General features: G+C 36.1%; 1 pseudogene; it reads right to left on the bottom strand.

Moving 5' to 3' along the window:
* Window positions 1-25,065, bottom strand: LOC149223254 (putative methyltransferase PMT21; annotated as a pseudogene).
* Between the last annotated feature and the right edge of the window lie 239 nt (window positions 25,066-25,304).

Below are 25,304 nucleotides of genomic sequence, written 5' to 3' on the forward strand. Positions count from 1 at the left end.
TCATTCAGAAGTAGCTTTTGAAGACCTCCAATCCTTTTTCTGACAAATGAGAAGTTTTTCATCCCCATTCTTAGCATCCTCAATGTCCCTCTAGTGGAAATTCCATCTCATGCCTGTGGCTAGATTCTTGACACTATTGACAAAATGGGGTCATTCACGGATTATGACATAGCCAGTAGGTAACAATATACAGTCCAATTCCAACAACACATATTTCATCTTGTATGTGTTTCACAAAATACACATAATCAATAATAAAATGTACCTTTTCCTCATTCAAGGTTATCAGGATTAAAAAACCAACATTTAACACCACTTGATATAAAGCTTTGTACCTACCTGTGACTTTCTTCACCAAAAATACCATCGACATGTAGGAGATCATATATTATTAGATAGGTTTAAAATGACTTAGACCTTCACAACACAAGCCTCAAGTATTATCGAAGATAATGGCGTGAGCACACCAGATTACCTAATCAAACCATCGAGAGAAAGTAACTTACCAGCCATTATATGTACCAATTAGTCCTAGGTCATAAACAACATTCAAGGAATTTATACCATAAGAGGAAACCACATCCATGACCCACAAAAGAACATCTATCAGTGCTGCAACAAAACCCCCATAAAGACTATTCATATCCATAACATTTATTATTTTATATGTTCCAAGATCAATTACTAATGTCTTGTAATGGTTAATGCGTGCAACGCATTGAGTTGTATCATTTCTGAAAGCACCATCATTGCCCCCAAAAAATGTATGGACCCACTTTGGGACTACCTTTAAATGTTGTGGCCACTTTGGAGTCTGTCTTACTCCTAACTTCTTGAAGTTGGGATTTTCTTTTACTACACAAGACTGCATGGGAACATAGCAGGCAGCATCTGGTTCAATGTTTTCATCACATTGAGGGGGGTAAACTAATTTTTCATGGGTAGAGTAGCAACCACTGTCCAAATATTTCTGCCATACAACAATGTCATCCTTTTCATTATATACTTTCTAGCACATCTTCTTCAAAATACCTATATGGGAATCATAGTTAGCCTTCTTCTCCTCTATAGTTGTGTTCCATCAATGCCATCTATTTTGATAGTTTACTGGTGCTCCAGATAAGAGACAGAAGCCTCCTGGTTGTAGTACTTGATCTATTTCCATAAGGTAGGCTTTACCTACATCAGTAGAACTTCACTGAACAAATAGCTACCAAGCTCCCATAAAAATTAAATAATTGAAGAGAAATCAGGTATAATTTTGATAAAATGAAACTAATTCAAACACCTTAGGATCATGTTCCCTATGTCTTCCAAGGAAATTAATGTTTTCATAAAATCACTCTCTTACTAAATTAGTGAACAAAACCCACCAAATTGAATAGGAATATCAATCTAAAATGCTTCGTAACCATAACATTTGGTTGAATTGAAATAAATACTAAAAAATAAATAAATAACTGAAATTAAAATAATTGTAAGTACTTTAATTAAATAATTAGTATGGTTTAATTGGTTAAGAACATGTGTTTTCTCATAAAAAATCACTACTTCAAATCCAAAGAAACATAGTATTTACACCTTCCTAAACTATAACAATCAAATCAAAAGTGAGTATGAAAATTTCTATTCAATCAATAAGGAAAAGGGAATGAAATATTTTTCATTTGGGAAAGTATTGAAGAATAAGAATAAGAAACTGATTGGGAGCTAGGTGGAAGTCCCCTACACTTAGTTGCAGTAGCATTTATACTCTCGCCAATGGTTATTCATATTGATTTTGCAACAAGAATGAAACTATATTTATTTTTACCAAGTAATGATTGAAAATTGTTGTGCTCACTTTATCCATGTTAATTTGATTACTTCTAAGCCATTACACAATATAGAACAAAACAAAAATTTAGAAGGTATCATCAAACATACCAAATCTTATCGATGAAATGAGACATTAAGAGCAGTGAGCCATGTCAAATGCATTGGATGGATAAGAAAGAAGTTGTGTAGAGATGATACATAACATTGCAAGAATACCCTATTCAAGTGAAAACTGCACTTGCGCTTCATGATTGTCTCTGGTCGCCAATGACATTGTAATAATTCCACGATGCAACAAATCACCACCCCAACTGGAAATTTGAATAGAAAGTATTCTCTTATATAAATAAGGGCATGCATACTTATATAGTATATCTCACAAGTCATGTTCAAATAACATAACAATGATCATTTACATTAAGTAAATTACTTTGATCTTTATCATGTAAGATACAAAATATACATATCATAACAAGCAATAGAAATTACAAATAGATTAATGAATACTCGATGTAAGGCTATCTAAGAATCAACTTCTAGAAAATAAATGTAATTCTGTAGCTATTCTTGGTAGGAAACCATGTCAACATGTTCAGTAAGGCTGTAATTCTATAGCTATTCTTTTTTAAGTACCATGTCAACATGTTCACTAAGGCTTAATTATATAAATCCACCTTGTCACAGCTAGTAGGAGGGAGGAGAAATGTCTCTCTAATAGAATGTTTACTATTAAACATAGCTCAAGTGCAGGTTCAGATGTTATGTAAAGTAAAATGATGCATAGAAAAATAACTTTATACCAATTCCTATTAATCCTCTTTCTTCTGACATGAAAGTTTCTGTTAGCTTTCTTTTGATAATATGGATGTCTCAAACTCTCAGGTATAGTGAACATCATAAGCTGGATCAGCCATGTGTGTTGATGGTGCATCCATCATTTTAACTTGACTCTGGATTCCTTTTTGTTGTTTCTGAGTATACTTCCTTCATAACGTGACTACGTCATGTGATCGACAATATAAACTCAGAAATGTATCAAAGACTGGATTTGTTTTGGTAAAACTATTGACACTAGTCAGAATGTTACCAACACTACATCTAGTATCAATTGCAGTTTGGGTTGTTCTATCTTTCATTCCTGGGACCAACTCTTCCATATGATCCACATATTCACCAACTCCTTTGGGAAACATTGTACCTCCACCTGGGAAGAGGAATTTCTCCCCTTCCTTCCTCAACCAATGTTGATTTCATTTTTCATTATTGATCCACTCATAGGGGGCATTCTTGTGCCAATAACAACATTTAAGAAGAAATAACTCTAGAAACAATGCCAACTTATTATCATATATCCTCTACAACATTTGGGTTAAATAATATCAAAATTTTTACATTTGGAGTTCGAGTGGGGTAGCCTATAACAAAAGTCTTACAGGCTTGGATCTAAGGAGCAGGGGCTCAAAGAGATATGAATGACAACCATTACAAAAAACCAAATCTCTCAACAATCATCACCGTCATCTTGTAGGCCAACATAATACCATATTTTAGCAGGTCCAAGACGCAATATGGTACTCTTTACTTTGTCGAGACAAAAGGTGAGATATGAAATAAAGACACTAAGCTTTTGCTTCTCCAGTATCCTTGAATGAATGAGGCACATTCCTTTCACTCATAGAAATGGGGTTTAGAGTTCATAGTTAGAAAAATATTAAATAAAAGTACTAGATAAGATGAGCAACAGTCAACTACATAAAGAGTTAGGAAATTGGACATACTTGAACTAAGGAATGTTACAATGGCCACAAAAAAGGTACACAAATGATAACAACAGATAGGAAATTGCTATCATTTTAATTATCCTTTGTCAAAATAGGGGCCAACATAACAAAGATCCACCATGATAGAAATACACAGTAATAGGCCAAAATATATGCCTTTTGGATCTACATTTTTGTCCTAGCGAATTAGACAGGAACTTTGTGGGTGGCATGGTAACCGTTTACCATAGGCTCTTATCCTTCCAAATAACAAATAATCAAGCATCAAAATTCACAAGTTTTCCCTTAAAAAAAATTAGATAAGGCGTAGTAGTCACACCTTCATTTCATAATTGATTCTCCACTAGAGCCTACAGAGAAATAGTAGGATATTACAATTCATAGGTGGGGAACCCTTTACAGTTCATCGTTCACAACATTCTGCATGTTTCTTTTAATCCGTTGTATCTCTTTTGCTTGAACTAATTATTTTTTACCCTACTTTTGATATCATCATTTTCCTTTTATTTCTTGTATGTTTACTATACAATCCACCATGTAAATTGTTTGCCACGAAATGAAAAACTAATGCAGACTCACTCCCATAAAAGTTAATTGAGGCATTCGAATATTATTCTTCATATCACTAGTAAAATCTAGTAAAAACATACTTTTTCCATTAACACATACACACTCTATACCAAAGCAGGGGAACTGAACCAAAAATAAACCAACGAACTTGGCATGGAGCTTATTTCATAATTTCCTTAATGGTCCAACTATCTGTGGTGATTAAATTTCAGTGATATAAATATGCCAGAACACTTAAACAATCTTCATTTCATATCAACCTAAAGGGAAGGTAGACTTAAAAACCATAGATTCGGATTTAAAAATAGATATTCATGTGCAGAGTGGAGACCTATATTTAACCGTATAGTGCCATAAGACCTTATGCATGTATAATGAATCAATGCAAGTAGATGGAAAGATTTCCTTGACAATGGATATATATATTGGGATTAAATAAGTGATGGGATGCGACACACTGCTAGACTACAACAGGTGATAATATACTCATTTTGACTCAGGAAATTGCATGTTATTATTACCATATGCTCAAATGGAAATACTACTAGGGAATGTGTATGTAGTAGCAAGGCATACCTAAGAAAATATTTCAATTTTCATGACCGGTGCATAGAAGCATGCAAACAAACAATGTTGTGTGGCTATGATAATCACCACAATGTCATACTATATACCATGCCAATTAAAGTTTCATAAGCAACAAAACTTCTAGATATAATTTACTAATTAGGTAAATGCAACTAGATCATATGAGATCTTTTGAGGATGCTTATATCAAGGTGATTTGTATAAGATTTGATTGAAGCATGTATGTTGTTCATGCCTGAACATACAACAATGAAATCTTGTTACCATGATCAATTAGGTATATGAGGACTAATACATCATTGATGAAATTCTCAGTAACATAGACTAGATGTTGGGAGCCTGCGAGCAGCCTAATACTTGTATGCTATTCTGCATGGGATGCCAATCCTAGGTTTCAATGCTTCCATTAGTGTTCAATAATGAATTAATCCATTTCTTATGATATGTAATGTGAGAGAAGTGTCCTAGTGCCACAGTTGAAGAGATATTCAACTTTGTTATGTATTCTGTGGTAGGAAGGAATTTTATTAATGAGGAACTCAGCAATGTTAAAATTGGCAACTAGGGCCAAATTCCACATTGGGTAGTTTACTATTTTTGAGAGGACCAAATTGACCTAAAGATCACGAATTTTGGACAAGGAGAAATATGTTTTTGGATTCAAGCCCACATATGTGCAATTTAACAAGGTTGGCTTGGGTTTAATTAATCAAGTTGAACCCCTCTCCATCTTCTACAAAGGGAAGTGGCCTCAAAATTAATTTTATACATATACATCTCTTGTTTTCTCCTCTTTGAAAGAGTCACAGAAGGAAGATGTCTCCTGTGAATGAGGAAGGGAAAGGTTGTTTTGGGATGTTTGATGGGTTGAGTTCCTTAGGTAGCAGGCCAAGATTGTTAGGAGAAAGTCTGGGTTAATTTGATGCATGTTCTAGGAAGTGTTTATCCTCTTTTGCAGCCTGATATCCTATAGGAAGGTATCCAAAGACTTTAGGGCAGTTCAGAATATGTGTTGGGACTATTTTGTGTGGTACCTCTCTTCTTTAAGTAGGCCACAACACTAAGAGGCTTCATTAGGTAGATCACAGGCCTAATAGTGCTTGGATAGGGGGTTGAAAAGGTGAGTAATAGCCCAGGTAAGCTGCAAACCTTGTCTTATGGAAGTAGAAGGGTCTTAAGCCATGTTTGAGGGCTAGAATTAGTCTAGAAGGATGATTTGAGTTGCTAGAAGGAAGGTCCCAACCCTTGAAAGAAGTATGGATGTGAGAAAAGGAGTTATTGTAATTGTAGTGATATAATAAGCCCTAACTAGGTTCATTTTTCTACAAAACTTCAAGCTAAAGAGGGACTGTTTAGTTGATGCCATGACCATCGTTGACCATTAGATAGGGCAAAATTTGTCTGTTGTTGAAAGAGTGTTGGAATTGCAGTTTTGATTGGGCCATGTATTTTTCTAAGGGAAGTGGTATTGGATCTTCAAATTGGCATGTCATTTTGACTTTGAATTATTGTACTGTCTCTGTCTACTGAACATTTGACATTAATAATAAGAAGAATTAATCAATTGTTTTTCCCTGGCTTGAGACATATACTTCTGTTCTCTTGTCCTGGCTTGTCTTCTACATTTATCATTTATGTTCTTTCTTTAGTTACCATCAATGTGATAATTATTCATGTGATTGCTAATGGAAACAAAATGGATTCATAAATGGGCTAATATGGAACATTGAAGTGACTGTCCTAAGCAAAGAACATGTTAAGCTAAAATTAACATGGTTTAAGAGCTCAGGTGAAGACAAGCCCAAGAAAGAGACAAAGAAATCACTAAATATAAAGGCTTCATCACATAAAAACATAGAGACATACCTAGGACCAAGCTCCTTATGGAATTAAGTCAATATTTGGGCACGATCTCAAGCCATAGTCACTATGACTAGGACAAAAACTTAATCAGTAACAGTGAAGACTTTTGAGGGGCATAAAAACCCTGATATGGAAGACCGAGGGGCTAATCTAATAGCCAACACACAAAGCTGAGTTATTTGTCAAAGAAATCGTCATCATGGGAACATCATAGGAGGTATGAAATCAATTTAGGAGGATTGAATTATCTGAATTTCTTCATAGGACTGAAATTCAGAAGCACTATGAATATATTACCTAAATTGTTGTTTAGAAAACATTTTGAGGTTGTCCTGTCACTTGAGAAAGGAAGCAATGACGTGCGAGTTTATTGAATGCCTTTCAAGCTGAGCTGAAAGAGTGATTTCCTTCTGTGATAGAGCTTTGTGTCCATGGGAGTCTTGTCAATCTCAATATAGATCAAATCTCTCCCTTGAATAAGAAGTAATCTCTTGGTCTTTGTTGGCTTATTCTAAATTAGTTTGAAGGTAATCTGAGCTATGTTTAGGCAATTTCCCATGGATTTTTATAACCTGATCTAGAACCTCTTTCTTAAGGTCTTTCACTCATTCTCAAGGTTAGTTTTGAGACTATTAAAAGGGCTTCTGAGGCCGGGTATAAGGGTTTTCTATGACATACCTCTTAGCGTTATTGAACAAATCATTTTGAAGCAAGCGATCAACCCCTTTAAGGCAACATCATCAATTTTGTTCAAGACAGATATGGAAGAGTTATATTGGCACTTTGTATAAGAGACAGGCTAAAAATTCATTGACATAGTACAACAAGGAATATTTCTACCTCATTTTAAGGTATGTGTTGATTCTGAAAAATTCAAATACCCTAACCTCTGTATTATGACAGAATCAAGGCAACCCTCTTAAGGACAACTTACCATGAATAATTTGATTTGAAACTAATGGTTATGTGATTTGAGATTTAAATCATTGTTTCACTCTAGAATCTTCATTGAAGTCTATAGTTGAAGGTTGATTTACGAGGTTCCAGATCTGTGTAGCAATTTTTTACTTTAACACAATCATATATGTTCTTCAATAAATTCTTAAAGTCTTAATATGAATAAGAGTTACATTGAATTTAATTAAGACAAGTGCAGCTTGCCTATATTTGAACTCTAAGAGGGTTTAGTCACAACAAAATCTGAAGAAAAACATTAACATTGAACTGAAGTACTTAGTAAGATTTTAATATGGGTAGCTATTCTTTTTCTTGTTCAGAGTCTCCTCTCTGAAGGAAAATGAACAAAATATAATTAGTTCAATGACAATTGTGAGAAAAAAAATTAGTGCCAGACTTAAGGCTTTCATACTTGGCATGTCTGAAGGCAGTTTCAATGACAACACATTAGGACTAGTGGACAGTGTGAATCATGAATCCTCATCACAATGAAGAAAGCTATCAAATTAAACTTCAGGCACTCATATTGACATATAAATGACACATCACTCAAGGTATGACCGATTATAGGCATTAAAATTGCTCTAGAGCATGAAGGTATTTTTATATCACAAAATCTTATTAAGGTCTATGGCATAAATGAACTAAATACTGAAGCTGATAAAATTTGTATGAGATTAAGGATATTTTTCTGTTGATTAAAGAATATCCTCACAATAATTATGAAAATACCTTGAGGTATCTTCAAAATAATTGTGGATAATCTCAGGTTTGTATATTTGTCGCAAAGAGGTGTATAGTGAGTTGTGGATCACCAATCTTGAGGGCATTGTTAGTGATATACTTGGAAAACATCTTAAAATACACAAGTGGCACATTTTGCAACAATAGACATATTTAGGGATTATAGTAGCACATCGACAGACCTGAGGACTTGATGAGCAACTGGTTAACCATGAATCATTGTTGATTATGAGCTTATGATGCCACCAATATTCCATATGGCCATGATCATTTCCCTTGCTCACAATACGTGATGAACAATGTACCTGGGCCACAGCAAGTGTTCACAATTTTTCATCTTCAATAATCAATGGTAAGTATCAGAACCTTCATGGAAGAAGTCAGTTTTTCATCAACAAGCTTAAAGTGCATTATCTATTTGCAACATTCTTTTGTAACAACAATGAATCTTTGAAGAATTCTAGTACATCAACAATTATATATCTTCTAAGCATATTGATCACCTTATGAAACTATCCCATGATAATATGTTCTGAGGTTTAAAAATTTGTGGCTAAGAAGTAATTTGGCATAACTTGATTCGATCTATGATATTCACTTGTTGGGTTTTCTTTGAACTATCTAAAATATGGCAGAAGATATTTGGAACAATGCTAATAAGGGCCAGACACACTGGCATAATTAGAATTGAAGCAGATAGTTCAAAAGGAACATAGTAGATCATTCGAAGGAAAAATCCAGAACAAGTCTCTTGGTGTCTTCATACAGTCAGAAGTACTTGCGATATACATATATTGAGGTACTATTCATGTAGCATGATAGTGTCTCATCCTAAAGATGAGGGGAAGATTGATGAAGGTTGGATAACTAACTAATTTATGACTTCACAGGGAGTTATATAATCCCTAGCCAAATGTCTTGATGAATCCTTTTGCCCAATGATTATTTCAGGAAGGATGAGCATGTCAAACAACTTAGGCAAGACATGACAAGTGATAATTCTCTAATGATGATTTGATAAATATTTGTTACTTGAGAAGCCACATGAAAATGATTCGACGATTTTGGTACATCATCCAAAGGATTAATATCAAGTTGTAGATAGCTCGATGGTTATGTTTTGGACAAAGTTACTTTCCTGATATTTAGAGGGAGCTATGATGTTTGGATGCAACTATCGATGATTCCTTCCCAACAAATGATGATCCTCTCATTTATCAATGTAAGAGGGAGTTTTCTTTTAAAATCAAGATGAGAGACCTACCTTTGTGCCTAGGCTTAAAGGTATAATAAGATGGAGACGTTGTTGATCTGGTTATAGACAACTTGTGAGGACACCAATGTATGCAACGACCCATAATACTAAGAAATTAAGACAATTTATGGTTAATACTCATATATTGGATAGTTTCTCATTAAGATTAATTATGATTTGAAATACACTATTGAGAATTTTTGGACTGGAAGTGTGGTAAATGGAAAGAGCACATCTAAGTGCCATATCTCTTGGGGACCACCTTTATTTTATGACTAAATCAAAGACTCAATTTTGTTACTCTAGGAGCACCATTGAGGTTGAATGTATAAAGTAGTGAGAATGGATTATTATGAAGACATTTGGTTGAGTAAGCTCTTCAGTGAGCCATTTGATTACAAATTGGAAACCATTATTGTAGAGTGGGATTTTCCTTTTAGTGAATCTCATGTTCCATGACCTTTCCTAGCATATTGGTATTAGGTACCACCTTATTTTAGATATGGTACAATGGGGAGCAATAAACCTCCAACATTGCAAGATGGATGTGCAGGTTATGAGCATCTCCTCAAAGCCTCTTGGTAAGGTCAAGTTTAACTTCCTTCAAAGAGAGGTTGCAAGTCATGGAAAGACCCTACTATGAGGGCGTTGGTTGGACATTGAGCTTTGGGAGCTGCTAGGGGCTTGGCGTACTTCTTAGAGCTATGTATGACTTTAGGGTGAGTGGTTCACCTTCCCCTATTGTTTCATTATGTACAGGGTGATTGGTTCACCTTCCCCTATGAGAATAAACCCTATTATGATGACACATGTATAGGGTGAGTGGTTTAGCTTCCCCTATGAGAATATACCCTAGTATGATGACACATGTATAGGTTGAGTGGTTCACCTTCGCCTACGACTGATGATTTATTCATAGGATGAGTGGTTCACATTCTCCTATGGCATATAAACACAATGAGGGGTTCACCTTCTCCTATAGATGCCCCAGCATACATCCTACCCATGTAGTCTAGGACTCATCGGAACTACCTCTCACCTGGCCAATGAGTTGGTAAAAGTGGATAGGGACCATAGAATTTGAGTTTGATGCGTCGTGTACTATCATACTCCTTCTCACTACGATGCATTGTGTTCAAAAACTTTATCTGAGAACAAGCCTGATTAGGGTTCTACCCCTGGTTATGTGGATTGACTTTTTTCAGTAGAAAGTGGCAAGGTCTTGTAAGTCACTCTCGATCAATTCTTCTTCATTATCTATATCAGTGTTCAATAGAGTTGAGAAGGGATGCAAAGATACTTCATGATGATAGGATGGCATGATGATGGATGGATTGTTAGGTGGAATTCTCACTAATTGAGATGGTGTTAAAATTTCCAACTAGGGCCAAATTTCACTTTGGGAATATTGTTTGAAGAAGATAATTGTGGCATTGAATTCCTCTTTTTGAGAGGACCAAAATTGACCTAAAGATCCCCGAATTTGGATAAGGAGATATATGTTTTTGGATTCAAGCCGACATATGTGTAATTTAACAAGGCCAGTTCAAGGTTAATTAACCAAGTTGAACCCCTCTCCATCTCCTATAAATGGAAGTGACCTACAACCTCATCTGATACATAGACGTCTCTTATTTTCTCCTTTCTGAAATAGTGAAAGAAAGAAGATGTCTCCACCAAATGGGGAAGGGAAAGGTTGCTTTGGGTTGTTTGATGGGCTGAGTTTGTTAGGATGGAATTTGAGGCTATTAGGAGAAAGTTTGGGTTAATTTGATTCATGTTCTTGGTAGTGTTTATCCTATTTTGTAGGTGAGATCCTACAAGAAGGCAGCTATAGACTTCAGGGTAGTTCAAAATGTGTGTTGGGACTATTTGGTGTGGGATCTCTCTTCTTCAGGTAGGATGCAATACTAGTAGGCTTCACTAGGAAGGCCGTAAGCCTAATAGTGCTTGGACAAGGGGCCAAAAAGGTAAGTAACAACCCAGGAAAGCTGCAGACCTTGCCTTGTGGAAGAAGAATGGTCTTGAGGCATGATTGTGGGCTATAATTAGTCTAGACTCTAGAAGGATGTTTCAAATTGCTTGAAGGAAGTCTACCATTGAGAAAAGGAGTTATTACAGTGATCTAATAAGCCCTAACCAAGATTCAATTTACTAAAGAATTCTGAGCTCTAGAGGGATGGTTTTGTTGATTACATGACCATCGTTGACCATTAGATAGGGCATAATTTATCATTTGTTGACAGAGCGTTGAAATTACAGTTTTGATTAGGCCATCTACTTGTCTAAGGGAAGCGATACTAGATCATCAAATTGCCATGTCATTTTGACTTTCAATTATTGTACTATCTCTTTTTTTAGCATTTGACATTAATAATAAGAAGAATTGATCAATTGTTTTCCCCATCTTGGGGTCTTTCCCTGGCTTGAGCCATATAATTGTGTTCTCTTATCTTGGCTTGTCTTCTGGATTTATCATTTATGTCCTTTCTTCAGTTACTACTGATGTGATAATGATTCATGTCATTTCCAATGAAAATAAAAAGGATTGACAAATGGGATATGGAACATTGAAGTAACTGTCCTAAGTAAAGAACATGTCAAGCTAAAATTAACACCAACTACAGGACTGAACTCTACCACTTCCAAGGTTGAAGTTGTATATCAAACTAATAAGAGGATTTGAATTGCTTATCTAATAGGAACCCAATGTCCCTTGACAAGCCGATCACTCAACCTTAAGGAGTGATAGATATTTTTCATCCTTCATCGACAATGAAAGCAGTTTTGCCAGCGACATTGTTGTAGTACTATTTTAATAAGTTTTTACAGCTCCTGTATGAGAAATAGTGCATCTTTTGCATATTACCCTTTCGTTTTGTTTTTAATTATTAGTGGTGGGAAAATGTGAATATATACGTTAGTTAGAGTTGTGGTTTTCTACTCATACCCTTCAAGAATAGTCTATGTAAACATAATGTAACCGACGTACAACCTATTATAAATTTCTGCACAGGAATAATTTTCACCTCATGTGTAATAGACAAACCCATCGCCTGTACCACCCCATAGCCTCCTATCAAGATATGCACAAAAAAATAAGGATGACAATGGAAATAATTAAATTCCCAACAACGTAGCATCATGTAAATGTGACTATTCTTATAATGATATTTTCAAGAGATATAACTTAAAATTAACAATCATGGAAATACTTATCTCTAAACTGGGTATGGAAAATCAGTTAGGGACTAGACTTCTCCACACATACGTAGACTGGTCTACAATGGAATGTTGTTTTTCTTACAACCCAATCACCCCCTAGCCAGATTCTAGGGCTTGGTGGAGAAATTTCTCAAGGATTAAATTGAAAATAGGTGGTTGGTGTAGGGACTCTAAGGGATTGATTCCCTCGACCCTTCAGTGAATTTACAAGCATTGAGTTCTACACAAGGACGTGCAACATTCTCCTTGTTCCTTCCTTCTATGCTTGCAACCCAATAGTTCCTTCGTGGCATTTTCTTCAATAGCGGAAACCAAAACCGTCTCCATGCTCCTCTTCTATGAAATTCCCTTCTCCTTTTTAGCGCCCCTGCTCATGTTGCTTAAGAAAAAAATATCTGCCACTTTCTATTGGTTTCTAGCCTAGAACAAAACAAGCAAGCCAATAGAATCCTTCCTATTTGTCCATCTTATTCTAGATTTTTGTGTGTGTTAGCCTTGTCATTGTTGACATACTTATGTTTTCTTGCAAATTCTTGCAAGCCAATCCCTATGGTGCCACCTTCCCCTTGTTTTCCATTTGTCCCCACACAAAGTCTTCCTCATCCCTTGAACTTGTTGTCCCTTAAGAAACTAATTTCTTGGCTATGTAGAAATTGTGCTTAAGGCATTAATGTTTATTATTCTTGTCACTTATTTGTATGATATATCCTCAAGTGAAGGACCTAAAGAGCATGACTTTTAACCCTTAATATTTAGCTAATATGAAAGTCTCAGAATGCCATGTGATTGCTGAATATAAATGGTGAGTGAAGAATGCTTTGAGAAGTTAGAGACAATATGTTACTTTTCACAGAAACTCTTATTGTAACTTAGAAGAAATGTAGAAGTAAGAACTTTAAATATAGGAGTGCTCTTTAAGCAATTTTAACTTCATTGACATAAGTAAACAAATACCTGTAGCTTCATTACCATACTTAAAGAAAGGAAGACACACGATGACGCATAACAGAGAAATTATAAAATCATACCCAACAATGTGTGGAAAACTCTGGTTTCTTTCATTAATCATCAACTTATCAAGAGTACAATAGCATAGCCTCCAGGCTCTTCAAAATTCGAACACTTTTTCTATAATTTCACTAGGGGTGATTTTAGGGGTGAATGTTCGCCCTTTGGCAAAATTAAGGGGTTTTAAATTTTTAGTGGGCGATTATTTTGTATCATAGTACACTTTTACAAATCACCTCAAATAGCCCACCTTCTTTTAAGGGAGAGGATAAAAAAGGTAAATTTAGCCCTTGAAACTAGGAGTTACAACTTTCCATTCGCCCATTTTCAAGAATAGGTTTTATTTAAGTGAATCCTATGGGCCAAAGGCCCAAATACCATATTTATAAAAGAGGTATGGTAAATTAATAAAAATATAAATAAATGAGAAGTATGGTAAATAAATAAAACATTTTTTTATATTTACTCCATAAGTCACCTTATATACATGCAAGGGTGTAAATAAATAAAAATATAAGTAAAGTGGAGGTATGATAAATAAATAAAACATTTTTTTATACTTACTCAAAAGATATGGTAAATAAATAAAAATATAAATAAACTAGACGCATGGTAAATAATGTTGACACCTAATCCGAAACGGATGAGGTGAAGCCGAACAGTCATATAGAAGATGAACTGATCCGTTTCTTGTGTATATATAAATAATAGTTGTCTAATGAGAAATAATCAGTTCTGTCTTGCACTCATAAATTGCTGGAGTTACCCTGGCCTGACATGGTATCAAAGCCCAGGTCCCAGTCCCTAAAATAGTGTAACTCCTGTTGAGCGCTGCATCATCCTCAGAGATTCCTGACACTGCTGAAGACTGCGCCCTCTGTCCTGACATGGAGACTGCGCCCTCTGTCCGCGGAACTATGCGTTGATACGTTTTCTGCTGTTGGTAAAAAAAAAAAAACCTATCTCATTCCATTCAAACAAGGTTATTGATGCGCTTCTGCTGTTGACTGCGACTGCGTTGCTTGTATGGTGGCTGCATTCTCATTTTAATAAAGACAGCGTTTGTTTTTTGTAATGGAAACGCTACTGTTAAAACCTGCGTTTGTTTTTTGTAATGGAAACGCTACTGTATTAAAACCTGCGTTGTATAATTTTAAAGCTATTACGGTTGTGGAGGAAGATTAAAGCTTGGACTGCATTTTTTTTTGAAGCCTGACTGTATACATTGTAATAGACTGCATTTCCCACTTCAGAACCCAAACTTTGGGCATGAGATTTGGCACGATATCTGAATGACAGAACGATGGAACGCTGCATCAACTGGAACGCTAGAAAGCTGCATCAACTGGAACGCTGGAACGCTGCATCGGTTGTTGCCTTGGTATGGTGACTGCGTTTTTTTATTAACGCTGTGGGTATATGGTGACTGCGTTTTTTATTAACGCTGCATGACATGGTATATGGTGACCGCGTTGTTTTTGTAAAGACTGTGGTATTGCAAGAAAAATACGTGGTATAACCTTTATGCAGATATAAGAAAAGGCAACATACGGTGGTATGGCTGCGTTTGTTTGTAAAGACTGCTCCATGGTATCAAAGCTGCGTTTGTTGGCTGCGTATTGTTTGTAAAGAGAATGGTATTGGTATTGGCTGCATATTGTTTGTAAAAAGAATGCTATTGGTATTGGCTGCGTTTTGTTTTGTTGCTGTGGTAACCATTGCGCCTCTATCCGGTGCTGCTGTGGAGGAATGGTATCTGCACTGCACTTTATTTTGTTAGCTTTGTATGTGATGAATTGGATGGACGTTTTGCACGCATGCTAAATCAAGCATCTACTTTTGGAGCTGTACAATATTGTAGCAGAGATACCTTGAGCGCCCTCTTTTTTTTTCTCAAAACATAATATTGTGGAAGTGATATAAAGAAATGTTGATGATATGCTCATGCAAATGTTAGAAGAAGAATAAAATGCATAAGGCCATGATATAAGGATTTTTTTTACAGAAGTTTTTGGCAGAGATATTTTTTTTCACAGAAGGATTTTTTTTCACAGAAGTTTTTGGCAGAGATATTTTTTTTACAGAATGCATTCAATCATTTCTATGGTCGGAATAGTTCTCACTGGCAAGGAGAACTATTCTGAATGGTCCCGGATGGTAAAACAAACCCTTATCTACAATGAGCTGTGGAAAGGAGTGTGTGTCGGAGAAGAAGACAAAGACCCTGTGCAGCCCACATCAGACAAAGAACTCGCCATTTGGGAAAACAAGAACAACAAAGCCTTTGCATTGATCGCAACATCTATAAATGAGGAAGTAAGTCGTCATATTTCATGCTATTCCACTGCCTTTGAAGCTTTACAAAAGCTGAAAGAACTCTATGATACACATTCTGCACTTGAAGTTGTTCAGCTCATGATTAAGCTCTTCACTCTTGAACTGAAAAATAATGATCCTCTTGCTCTTGCATCTGAAATAAAGTCTATAATGCATGATATAAAATCCACTAAGGTTGAGCTGGATATCTTTCTTATTGCCTTTCTCAAAGCACTCTATCCTACCTACTCTAACTATCTTGAGTCTTTACAAGCAAATGGAAATCTTAAAGATATAACCTTTGACACTCTTGTGAAAAAGTTTGCTGAAAGAGAGAAAGCCTTTGGAAAGAAAACAGTCCCTGAATCTTCTGAAGAGACTGTTTGCCTTGCTCATAAAGAAAAGCATCCTGCTCAAGATTCTACAAGAGGAAGAGGTGGACGAAGAGGAAGAGGAAGATACTTCAGAGGTAGGGGGGGCAGACATCCTCAAGCAGAAAAGGCAGATCTGCATTGCATTCGCTGCAAACGAAATGGATCACATGATGCTTCTACATGCAAGCTACCATGGGACAAGGTTGAGCAGAGAAGAAACCAGCAGAAAGGTAAAACTGATGACACAGACAAAGGTAAAGCACCTGAATCCGCTCACTATATTGAGGCACAATGTAACATTGGAGTAAATGAAGACTTGTTTAATGCTTCACTTGCTTCTTCGAAAAATGACTGGTTGCTTGATTTAGGAGCAACCTGTCATATGACTCATAGGAAAGAATTTTTTGAAGATTTCACTGACAATGTTGATGGAGCAGTATACTTTGTAGATCAGTCAAAAATCAAACCATCAGGGCTTGGCACAATCAGGCTTAAACTGCCTGGTCTTCCAGACTTTCTTCTGGATCATGTTCTATATCTCCCACAGCTGAAGAGAAACTTGTTGTCCCTGGTCCACATCCGCCAGCAAGGTCACTCCATTCACATGTTTGATGGCAAGCTTGAGGTAAGAAAGGCATCTGACCACTCACTTGTCATGAGGGGTATAGAAGAAGAAAGACTCCTTAAACTGCAAGGAACCTCTGCTCATGCACAACATTTCTCATATATTTCTCATCATGAAGAAGTTGCACTTCCATCAAGTTTATTATGGCATGCTAGATTTGGACATTTAAACTATGATAGTCTCCGCTTGTTGAAGAAAAATGGTGTTGCTGGTTTGCCTACAATTCCTAGAAAACATAAACAATGTGATGCTTGCATTCTAGGAAAGCATAGCAAACAGTCTTTTCATGATTCACATTCAAGAGCACATAGGAAGCTTGAACTTATTCATTCAGATTTATGTGGTCCAATGACTGTTCCTTCTGCAAATGGAAATAAATATATCATGACATTTATTGATGACTACACCAGAATGTGTTGGGTTTATTTTTTGAAGAACAAATCTGATGCTTTTCAAACATTCAAGAATTTTCATAAATGGATTGAAAATGATGCACAATCTCATATTGGGTCTATTCGCACTGATAATGGAAAAGAATATACATCAAATGAATTTGAACACTATCTTCGCCAACATGGGATTAAACATCAAACAACTGTGCCTTATAATCCTCAACAGAATGGTGTAGCTGAAAGAATGAACAGAACAATTTTGAATATGGTACGATCCATGCTTTTCTTCAAAAATGTAAAGACAATGTTTTGGGCTGATGCTGTTCTATGTGCTGCATATATAAAGAATAGATGTCCATCTAGTGCTATAAGAAACAAGACTCCTTATGAATTGTGGTATGGACATGTTCCTTCGGTAAAACATCTCAGGATATTTGGTTCCACCTGTTATGCTTTAATACCAAAGGTACATAGAAACAAACTCGGTGCTAGAAGTCATAAGTGTATCTTCCTGGGGTACTCAAACACATCTAAAGCATACCGCCTTTATGATGAAGTAAATAAAAAGTTTGTTTTATCTAGAGATGTCATTTTTCTTGAATCATCCAAATCTGACAGTGTTGTTGAGCGGCAACTTGATCGCTTGGATAGATTCACAAAACCGAAATCATTTCAAGAGTTTGATAATCAGATTCCACATCTTGAAGGGGGGATTCCTATACTAGATCAACATGTGGAATCTTCTTCTTCTGAAGAACAATCTCCCCTGCATGACACTCCAACAACGGATGATGCTTTAAGTGATGTAATTGATAGAATTGGGAGACTCAATCTTGATTTAGACCCAACTCAATCAACAGAACAGCCTGGACCATCTCAGAAAGGTCCCCCAAAGTGGCTGACAAAGACACTTGAAAGTGTTCATCCTGATGAAATTGGAAAAACAGGAACCAGAAATTCAAACCGACAAGATGGAGGTGATGTAGATAACTCTAATTCACCTGTTGATATGGATGTTACTTATGATTGTGAATTGAACTTGTCTACAGATTTTGAACCAACTTCCTTCAAAGAAGCTGCTTCTCATGATGAATGGAAAGAAGCGATGCAGAAGGAGTATGATGCCCTCATAAAGAATGGCACTTGGAAGCTGGTTGATCCTCCATTTGGAACCAAACCAATTGGCTGCAAGTGGGTCTACAAGAACAAGTACAAAGCTGATGGCTCACTTGACAAGCACAAAGCTAGGCTTGTGGCAAAAGGTTTTGCACAGAAGGAAGGGGTCGATTATGAGGAAACTTTTGCTCCCATAGCAAAATGGGCCACCATCCGGACACTCTTTGCACTAGTTGCTCAGAACGGTTAGAAAGTCCATCAAATGGATGTAAAAACTGCATTCTTGAATGGAGATCTAAAAGAGAATGTTTTTATGTCCCAGCCTGAAGGATTTGCTGTGAAAGGACATGAACACAAAGTATGCAAACTTTTGAAGTCCTTGTATGGCCTCAAACAAGCACCACGAGCCTGGTATGAAAAACTAACTGAGCATCTTCTGAAACTCAACTTCAAACATTTTGATCTTGATGATGCAACTTTATTTGTCAAGAAAGTTCGCAAAACAGTTGTATATCTTGTGGTATATGTAGATGATCTTTTAATGACAGGGAACAATGAAAGCTATATTGCATCCATAAAGAAAGAATTAGGAAATTTTTTTGAAATGACTGATTTGGGCTATGTTCATTACTATCTTGGCATTGAAGTAACCCAACATCCAAAGTCCATATTTCTTTCTCAAAAGAAATACATTGGAGATTTGTTATACAGATTTGGCATGACAGAGTGCAATCCCCTTTCTACTCCAATGGAACAAAACTTGAAGCTCACATCTACTGAAGGAAAGGAATTTGAGGATGCAACAAGGTATAGACAGCTTGTAGGAAGTCTCATCTACCTCACTACTACCAGACCAGACATTTCATTTGCTGTTGGAATCCTCTCCAGGTTTATGAAAAAGCCTTGTGAGGGACATTGGTCTGCTGCAAAAAGAGTTCTAAGGTACTTGAAGGGAACTCAAGACCTTGGAATCAAGTATACACAGGTGGACGACTTCAACTTGATTGGATACTCTGATTCAGACTTCGATGGAGACAAAGAAACTGGGGTATCTACTTCAGGATATGCTATGAGTCTTGGATCAGGAGCTGTCTCCTGGAGATCACGCAAACAATCAGTACCAGCAGATTCCACAACAGAAGCAGAATACGTGGCAGCAGCTGAAGCAACGAAAGAAATTGTGTGGCTCAGGAAAATTCTTGAAGATTTGCAAGTAAAACAAATACAATCTACTCCACTCATGATTGATAACACATCTGCAATAAAGTTGGCCAAGAATCCAAAGTTCCATGATCGTACTAAGCACATCAATACTAAATATCATCTGATCCGACATCATGTTGAGGCCAAAACAATCCATCTCCGTCATTGTTCCACAAACGAACAAATTGCAGACATCTTCACCAAAGCGCTTGGAAGAGAAAAGCTTGAAAGATTCAGAACGATGCTTGGACTCACCAACATCCCTTCAGATTAAGGGGGGGAATGTTGACACCTAATCCGAAACGGATGTGGTGAAGCCGGACAGTCATCTAGAAGATGAACTGATCTGTTTCTTGTGTATATATAAATAATAGTTGTCTAATGAGAAATAATCAGTTCTGTCTTGCACTCATAAATTGCTGGAGTTACCCTGGCCTGACAAATAAATAAAAACTCTTTTTATATTTAGTCCATAACCCTCGTTCTATTTATGAAGGCTCAAGAAAGGTATGGTAAATTAATAAAAATATAAATAAACGAGATGGTAAACAAATAAAACTTTTTTTATATTTACTCCATAAGTCACCTTATATTTAGGAACACTCAAAAAATGCGTTATATTTAGGTGAAACCTACGGGCAAAATACTATGGGACAAATACCATGGACTAGATTGTTATTAATACCATGCAAAAAACATTATTAACCCTAATATTAGTATTAATAAAAATAAAAATGGCACATGGTATTGACCCATGGTATTCACCAAAATGGCACATGGTATTCACCTGGAATGTAGCCTATTTAAATGGGAGAATTAAACCAGCATAGATCCATCTTTACTCTGATCTACTAACCCCCAAAAGGTATCAAATATCGTGATATGCAAACTAGCATAAAGTGAAAAAATATTTGATCCGATCAAGAGTAAAAATGGATGTTGTAATTTAATGTATGTTAAACATTTTAGCTTGGTTAAAATAAAAAATAAAATAAAAATAAAATATTAATTTTATTAATTTTTATAAATTACTAATAGTAATTTTTAAGCTCCAGGTTTATGATAACCCATGGTATTGACCCATGGTAATACCATGGTATTCATGTGAGCATAGACTATTTAAAGGGGAAATTCTATCATCTTAGATCCATCTTAATTCTGGGTCTACCAAGTGCTCAGAGGGATAAATAGATTTCATCCCCCTAAGAGTGGTAGATGTGGAGTTAAGATGGATATAGGTTGGCTTTTATGATAATTAAGATATTAAATAGACTTAGGAAATTATATTTTAAAAACATGTTAAAGTGAATGGTTAAAACATAGACATTGGACAAGTATATTTGTATACTTTTGTCTTAAATTGAAACAAATCCAGAGCTAAAAGGAATGGATTGATTACACTAGTCATCGTTCTATAACTTTCCAACATATGCTGGAGTAAACATATTGTAATTTGGGTAATTTTTCTAATTGCAAATAGGAACATACTTGTGTATTTGTAGGATGGATTGATTACACTAGTCATCCTTCTATAACTTTCCAACATATGCTGGAGTAAACATATTGTAATTTGGGTAATTTTTCTAATTGCAAAGAACATACTTGTGTATTGGCAGGGTGGTTACGAGTTCCCTAGAAGTGATGAATTTGAATTTTTCTTGGTTTTATATATATTATTAGGTTTTTTCTCATGCTTTCTGTGAATGGCACGGGTGAATTTTATACTACACCTACTAGGTTATCGATATGTAATTTCGGTAATTTTGATTTCGAAAGATATTTTAAAGAAATGCAATGATTTCATTTGTGTATTCAATAAACACAAGATTTTATAATTAAGTAAAATATTCGCCATGCCTGGTGAGAGATTCACCAAAAAATTATATATACATATCATATTATTGATAAAATCGCCTTCCATTTTTCCTATATACCATGGAGATTTGCCCATTTATTATACATGTAAATTTATGGGGGCTTCTTAAAATTTCCCTGAATTTCACCTCTTTTTATACATCATGAGACATTTGGTAACCACCAAAACTGTGCAACTACTTAACTATCTCCTAACTGTCTAAAGTAAAAGTCTTTGCAGAATATTACATTAGATGGTAAAAGACACCTCATTCATCTGAGGAAAACAAGATAACAAGAAGTAAAATAAATTAGAATATGATTACTGCTCGTTGTTCAAATCTGTGCCTTGAGTAGGTGGTCTGACAACAACTAATCTACTTTAACACAACAAAGCTACATCTTTACAAAATTTTGTGCATGGACTTATGGGTTATGGACCCACGTATATATCGAAAGCATTTTAATTGGAGGAATCACAAAGAAACCCAACCAATAACCATCGGTCCTTCCTTAAATTTTTATGGATGGAACCAAAGGAATTAAGACTCTAGTTCATAATCTTATCGCATCCGACTTTTCCACAAATGTTTACCTTCCCCACAGAACTGAAAGGGATCAAAACTGCAGTTCATAGACTTCTCGGGTCCGAAATTTATAATAAAAGTCGTGCACTTTTTGATGCAATATCCGTCGGATCTCTTCCCTTCTTGATGCACAGTTATGATTGATCCAGACTTCAATGGATTAGATCGCGTTCCATAAACCATCACGTCCATTTTCTAGACTAAACCTCGTCCTTGTTAACCACACAATTACCGGCGGATCTGAATCCTTCAAGTGAATGGCCCCGATTAACTGAGGTTTTAACTTAGTTTCATAATTTCTCCTATTCGATTTTGGAGTTACCCTCCACGCTTATTAGAATGTGATTACCATTAGATCTATTGCCTGTCGATCAGATGACTCAGGTCTTCTCCTCGGTTCTCACGTTCGAAAGCCATCAATAATATAAAACAAATCACTTCCTTCGATCTTTCACATTCTCTTCAAATTCTGTTAGAAAATAATATTTGATTTTTTTTTTTTGAGATAAAATTGAGAACGAAATTTAAATGACAATGGATGGTACAACATCAGGCTCCAGCTGGGGATAGTGCTTTTGCCACATAAGTAGTAGGAACCATAGATCAATGCCTTCACCTCGGGCATGGAGTCACATATTTCTTAGCTAATTTAAACTCTATGGAATTTGTACAATTAATTCACTCTGGTATATAAAATGATAGGATGCTTGTGCTTAAAAATTGAAAATAATGTTTTAGGTACTACCCATTGATAGGAAGCTGTAAAGTTTCACTATCAAGATTGTCCAGGAAGAATGTATTATTTGCCCTTGCTTCTATAATTCTGAATGGGCCATACCAGAGGGGTTCAAACTTCCCATATTTTCCCTTATCTTCTCATATAGTATCCCACCTTAATACCACGTGTCCAACATTAAAATCAATTTCATTGGCCTTTCTATCAAAAATACCCTTCATCTTTGATTCATACATAGTCAAATTATCTCTTACCTTATCCCTATTTTCACTCAAATCCACTACCTTATGGATCATTCTTATCAGAACATTGGGCTCTTCTTTTGCCTCCTGAATCATTTCAATCATAGGCTTCACAAGCTAACTTGGGAATAGAGCTTGGGTTCCATACACTAACTCAAATGGTGATTTGCCTATAGACCTTTTTGTAGTCACTCGGATAGCCCATAGAGCAGACTTTGATTTCGAATCCCAGTGTTTCTGATTCTCTGCAATAGTTTTCTTAAGAATTTTCATCAATGTTTTGTTAGTGGATTCAGCCAATCCATTTCCCTGTGCATGATAAGCTGTTGAATAATATAAATTAACATTGTACTTTTGACAAAAAGCCACAAACTTACTTGAACTGAACACTTGAGCATTATCTGTTATGATTTTGACAGGGCATCCAAATCTGCTAAAAAAATTTTCATCTAAAAAATTCAACACCACCTGGTCATTTGCGCTTTTAGTAGGTATATCTTCTACCCACTTAGTGAAACAATCAGTAGCTGTAAGAACCCACTTGTGTTGTCCACTTGAAGGTGGGTTAATTTATCCAACAAAATCTAGTGCCCATTGTCTAAATGGTTCTTCTATGAAGACTGGGATTAAAGGCAAGGGAGCTAACCTCTTCTTCTCAACAAAAAGCTGACACTTCTCACAGCTTTTGACAAACTTATATATATCACCAAATAGGGTGGGCCAATGAAACCCTACCTGGAGGATTTTATGTGTAGTAACTTTCCAATTATAATGTCCACCACATAACTTCTCATGATAATCTTTTATGGTCTGTGTAGATTCATCCTATGTTAAACATAACAATAAAATTCCCATAGGATCCTTCCAATATAATATTCCCTTTACAATCACATATGGTTTGTTGGCATTATGGGACAAGTGTTGTCCTTGATGGAAAATCACACAGATGATAAATTATAGTGCAGCAAATTTATTTTCAAGTTCACGCACTTTCATGCAAAGAAAAATTTCTTTCATATGGTGAAAATTTCATGCACTTTCATGCAGAGAAAAGTTTCTTTCATGTAGAGAAAAGTTCACGCACTTTCATGCAGAGAAAAGTTTCTTTCATGTAGAGAAACGTTCACGCACTTTCATGCAGAGAAAAGTTTCTTTCATGTAGAGAAAAGATCACACACTTTCATGATTGGTTCATGGTATTAGTCTGACAATTTTTGATCCTATGGTTTTGGTCCGTGGTATTGCATCCAAAAGTGTTGATCCCAAGTATTGGGTCCAAGGTATTGAATTGTTATGGTTTTTGGTCCGTGGTATTGTGAAAGGCCTAAGGATATAAAAGGGAAAGGAGATCATTTGGCTGTATACTTATGGGTTGAATATCTTAGCATGATCTAGATCTGAAATACTTGTTATCGGTTGGTGAGTGATAGATAGATCTGAATGGGTCGAGATCTCCATGGCGCATGATCAGACCTGTAGATCTGATAGTCTGGGGTATGCTTGAAGACTGAAAAACTATCTATACCCATAGGACCGCAGGTGCGATGCAGTGCAGGTGCGGATACAGAAGAGTGTGCAGGTGCGGATCTAGCCGCAGGACCGCAGGAGCGACACGGTGCAGGTGCGGATACCTGCAGAGCAGAAGAGTGCATAGGTGCGGTTGTAGCCGCAGGACCGCAGGTGCGACACGGTGCAGGTGAGGATACCCGTAGAGCAGAAGAGTGCGCAGGTGCAAATACCCGCAGATAAGAAGACTGTGCAAGTGCGGATACCTGCATATCAAAAAGCAGCACAGGCGTGGATGTTCGCATATGTCTATTGCTGAAGTTGCGGACCCTGCTTGAAATTTGTTTTAACTGCCTTTGACTATTCTGCAGGGTTCTTGGTGCATAATTGATGTCTGGTTACTAGTATTGAGTTCTAATAACAACATGATTATGTTTAGCTTCAGTATTGATGGTTGAATGGATCAAGTTCTTAATGACTTATCTTTATGTGATCTGATGGACTAGATCTGGTTCCTGACTCACATATTATCCTTGTATATGTA

Source organism: Pinus tabuliformis, chromosome Q, assembly GCF_031772625.1.
Source record: "Pinus tabuliformis cultivar Carrire ecotype Pingquan chromosome Q, CPIR1, whole genome shotgun sequence".
Taxonomy (NCBI): Eukaryota; Viridiplantae; Streptophyta; class Pinopsida; order Pinales; family Pinaceae; genus Pinus; species Pinus tabuliformis.